The following is a 5,479-nucleotide window of genomic DNA, read 5'->3' on the forward strand; positions in this document are numbered from 1 at the left end:
CTCTCTGGCATTAAATCAATTTCTTCCAGAGAGTGTCTCGCAAGGACTGCCAAGTCTCCCCAAACCAGGTACAATTCAATTCTCCCAGTCATGAGTCTTCAATTAATAAAAAAAACTCCAAAAGTATATTACTCTGTGACTTTTCCCCATCCATTTCAAAAGGAGATTAGCCACGGAAATGACTTCCCTCCACAATAATAGAACGTATTAAAAATGAAGAGGAAAAAAAGCAGATTGTTTCAGCTCTTTCTTTCCTGCCGACTGTGGCAGCTCTTGGCCCAGTTACTGACAGGCAGAGAGAAAGGTGGTCACCGTGGATTAGTCCTGTGTGTCTTCCATAACGTCTATATCTCATGGTGATGAAGTCCAACTGTTATTCCTCTGCAGTAACACAAAGAACCAGCCAGTCCACAGTGCCCAGGCATTCGCTTTTTTTAAACTTAAATTGTATAGTCTAGTATAGTCGAGTATAGTCTATTGAAAAAGGTATTTGAATTTAAATAATCTTAGATGAAGTCAACTCAATAGCAATATTCTCTCAACAACTGTATGTAAAAAAATAAAATAAAAAATAATGTCAAATCAAAATCTTTATATTCCCATTACTGAAAAAACGATTTAGAGTTTCAGATGTGAAAAACATGAGTGAACATCTTCCCCATGGGAACGCTAAGATGAGGCACAGAGGAGAAGAACTGAAAATGAGAGTCACTGACATGTGAGTTCTCCCCATTCCAATGGCTCCCCAGATGACTGTGAACGACCTCCGGTCCCTCCCCAGAGTCTGCCCTGTGATACGGTGAGATGTAATGATCTATTACACTGCCACTCCACTCAGAGGACAGGCAAAGAGGAGACAGGAGATACAATAAGTATGCGGGGACTGAAGGCTGGGAGAGACTGTACAAGAGATCGGAGACAGCAAAATATTGTGTGTGTGTAGGAGATGGTATAAATATTCTGTATATACAATATACAGAATATACATATATATATATATGTATATATATATATATACATACAATTATTAATCCTGAATTGCGATTACCCAGACTCCTCTCTTAGCTTAATCATATATTCTGACACAAATCGAGACTGTGGCAAAGATGACCTGTGATGTCATAGAAGCCATTGAGAGTATTTAACATTCTAGAGCTCATTCTCCAGTTACAAAATTGGCAATCAGCTGCATACTTCAGGAGCAATATCTTGGAGGATTAATCTAATATGGACCAGAGATTTTGGCATAATGGAAGCCATTTGGGTTCCCCTCCTGGGTTGACCCACAACGCCCCGTTCCAAGCACAGTTTCCAGCGGTTGGATATCAGGATTTGGAGACCTGCAATCAGTGGGGTGGTTCCACTAGCAGTGCACAGAGCTTCATTAGACCGCCCTGTCTCCCACAGAGCTGGTCACAAGCTAGCCAAGCCTTTCATCACACTGTAATTGACGGGCCCTTTTGGCAAAGTACGAGTGGAGCACCGTTTCAGCCTTTCAGCTCTGCTGGAGTCTGTCCTGACCCGAACCGACACGGAGAAGGACGGGGCGTGTCCGCAGGGTCCTGTGAAGGGCTCCTGTTCCAGCCCCATGCCACGTTCAGCGGTGCTAGCAGCGGCCAGGCAGTCTCCTACCATGACGAAGATGACTTCATGGAGTGGATTGAGGGACCCCAGCCTGACCCCATCCTCCGCTGTCCTGCGTCGTCTCTGGATGAGGAGGAGCCCATGGAGGTCACCAGCACGGCCGTCCCCGAGAGACCCGACATGGGACACCGCGGGGGGGAGAGGAGCAGGGTGTAGAACAAGTCTTCTCTGGACATCTATTTTTGGCAATAAAGCAGAGTATATCATTCCAAATAGGAGACATGATTCATGGTGACGCTGCTCGACAGGACGCATTTAAATCTGTTGATAGAGTGGTTCTGGTTTGGATATTGGCATGTTTTTATAACGTACTACATTATGAGGAAAGAGAAGCGCTTGATGTTACAGGACCAAGGTCACACAAGCCATGTATGCTTTTCCATATTTCTTTGAGGTCGCTGCTGCAACTGCAACTGATCCCTTTAGAGTGTTCTCCACATGTCTCGCTCTGTGATGGTGAAATACAGGTCTAACTGGCACTGAGCGAATGTGTAATCCCCTCTCCTCGACCTCGCAGAACCTCCCCCTGTTTGATCAGCCCTGCCTTCCAGCCACTGGTAAATGTTGGCATTAGCATTTTGGCATTTCCACTGTTTGTGCATTGGTGTGAGAGTCTGTGAGGGTCACACGGTTTAGGCTGCCTGCTCGCTTGGAGCTTTGGAGAGATTGTGGGACGATTTGTACAAGAGATGGTTCTTTGCTTTCACTAGTGAAATCCCCTTTAATTAACAGAATAGTTGGAACCCAATAATGAGTATGAGAAGTACTCTCACTAGATACAGCATGCTCAACACGAAGCAGCCCATCTATAGGGGTCAGAACCTCCCTTTAGACTGATCTTATTACGGTCAGTGGCATTTCATTACATCAGGATCCATTACAAAGCCTCATTTTCTTCCCTTTCTGATGGAGTCCACTATCCACAGCTTCGAACACCGGTTAAGAATGATAATTCAATCCCGGGGCTCTCTGATTCCCTAGAGAGATGGAGGAAGAGAGAGATGAAGGGAAAGAGAGAGGGGCGGCGGAGAGGGAACTCGAGCACAAAAGTGGGAGAAAAACACTGTGAAGAACGATCCAGCCGTGTGATGGAGACAGACAACGTTCTATCATTGGACCAACCACAAACACACGAACCGCCGGCAGACGGAGTGCTTAGCACCAGCACCGTGTACGATCTACAATGCCTTTCCGGTCGGTGAGTGGCTAATTATACACGAGAGACAACACAAACAGGAGCGTGAGTGGTTCGATGGTTGGAGCCGACACACCACTTCCATCTGTCCTGGAATGAGAGGAATCAGGTAAGAGGAGCAGCAGTGACCTGCTCACTGTTCAGTCAGGCCTCTTCAGAAGGCTGCATGCTGGGACTGTGTAGGTGTGCGTGACCTCTGACCCTCTTCTCACCGTGCGTGGGAGGCGGATGAGCGGAAAAAACGGAGAACTTTGTTAATCAACTCAATTACACACAATACAGCCATGCAATTATAGCATGAGGTTTAATTAGCGGTTGAATGATGGGCCAGCCCTCAAGAGTCGTCAGCACGAGGAGGAACTCTAAAGGTCACAGGCTGATACTGCCACGACACTGCACAGAGGATGAGCATCTGGCTGTGTCTCTGCTTTAGTAACTCGAGTTTTCTTTTTTATTACCAGGTGTGTGTTAAAGAGCTCGATTCGCCTTCTGATGTTGTGTGGCCAAAAGCTTTTTGTTGTGTCTACTTATGGCTTTTTGTGCCTGTTCTCTGTTTGAATGCAGCACCTTGTTGTGGGTGATTTGTGCGAACTCCTGTCCAGACACAGGAATATGGTGCTCAGACATCCTGTCTCCTCTCATGTGCAGGTTGAAATGATTTTCATCTGCCAGCTGTCTGCTCAATGACAGCCAATCTCCAAACCCTTTGAAGTGTGAAGCACCGCTGCTCTGCTGTGCTCAATTACAGCTGCAACGCTTCTGCCCTTCGCTGTGAGAATCTGGTCTCCAAGTTTTGTTGTAAAATCCAAGACAGGCACTCAAAGTATGTTCTTACAGGATGGTTGTCCGTACGGAGAGGAGAATATATACCATGTGACGCCTCAGTGGCTTTGTGAACAAGGTGCAAGTGTGCATGAAAATACATCAACCTTGTTCCTTTCTCAATCACACTAAACACAGTTAACCAATCCTCATGGCAGTTATCTCGCGTATCCCTCGCTAGTCACAGCCACTACCACTCGCATCATCTCGTATTATCCTCATCGACTGTATTTTACTATCACGCTGTTCTCATTTGCTTCATCAAGGATGGCGGACTCAGAACATAATGTTCCGCCTCAACGGAACAGACCAGCCTCATTATTTGGACGTTATGAAACACAAATTAGAAAGGTGTGCAAGGGTCCACATGCAGTACATTCATTTACCATGCACAGAAAGAAACTGCTTCAGGTTATTAAAGGTTAACTGACAGTCGTGTGCATTAGCTTCACACTACATCACACTATAACTGTACTGTACTGCTGCAGAGTCCCCCCCCCCCCGTGGGCCGGCGGGCGGTGATGTAACGAGAAGGTGAGGGTGACCCTTATGCTGCCTCCATTAGCAGATGGGGAGAATATTGTTATAGTCTTGTCAACCACGGAAGGTGTCCAGGAGCCAGACAGATAGTCAGGGTCTGTTAGAGTCTCCTCCAGTATACACGACCACCCTGGGCAACGCTTGAATCCTCTGGAAGCACACAGACTGCAGTTGTTGGTATAATGTAGGCAGGACGCACAATACTGTACATCCACTTGACAGTTACGGTGGAGTCTACACTCCTGTGTTTGTATGTCCCAGAGAGGAAAGAGGAGAGCTTCACATGTAGCGCGGTGTGTGGCAATCTGTGTCGTCTCCACTGCAACCACACGATACGACCACACAGCACACAAATGCATGCACTCATTCATTAGTCTCTGTGCTTCAGAGAATCTGAAGGACTCCTCTTGTCCGGGCCTCATTCTGTGGTGCACTTCAAAAGGACTCAGAGACACAGAACACAGAGTCGGACTTGCATGGCCAATCTCATCTCCAGTAGACACTCTGCTTGATCGGAACACACCCCACTGTCTTCTCCAGCTTTGCCCTCTCCTTTAATATCCACTCTGCCACCCAGGAGGCAGTTACTTCCCTCCTCGTTCGCTATGCGGGACTGAGATAATCATAGGGGTTCAGTCAGTCACCACAAAATCAACCGTGATCCTGGACACCTCTCTCGTCCTCGTGAATATGGAGATGGGCAGCTCCAACTGAGCCGGTCATCATATTAGCATGAAGGGGTGGTCAGACGGGGAACATGTTGTCCCAGGCGTCGTGAAGAGGACTCTCAGTGCAGACACCGGGGGGGGGGGGGGGGGGGGGAACATGAGGAGCTGATGAGCTGATTATTCGAAGAGGGCTTCACATGTGCCTATAGAACTGCACCTAAACCGACCCTAAACCCTCCTAGGAAGAAGGAAAAAACTCACAGGAAAAGTCATGGAGGAGAAATGGAAGAAACATTAGGAGGTCGAATCCAGTGAGGGATTTCTCTGATGTCAGTTAAAGAACAACAGCGTGCCAAGCTAATGGGCCCAGGCATCCTTCCATGGACATGTGAGAGTGCAGGGGGCTGGATCTCAAGCACGGTGATGGACTGCAGACAATGTAGTTCATTAGCAGCTATGACGTCTGGGAGCGGAGCATGGAACTACTCTCCAGCATCTTTGATTTATGGAGGAGAGAGGAAACGACGCAGGGACGACTTGAGATGCGGCAGAAAAACCAGGCTGTGTCCTTGACTCTGTCACTAGCGACAGTAACAGATGTTTTTCTTGC

This window comes from Hypomesus nipponensis, chromosome 17 (assembly GCF_054491055.1).
Source record: "Hypomesus nipponensis isolate SF chromosome 17, ASM5449105v1, whole genome shotgun sequence".
NCBI classification, from domain to species: Eukaryota; Metazoa; Chordata; class Actinopteri; order Osmeriformes; family Osmeridae; genus Hypomesus; species Hypomesus nipponensis.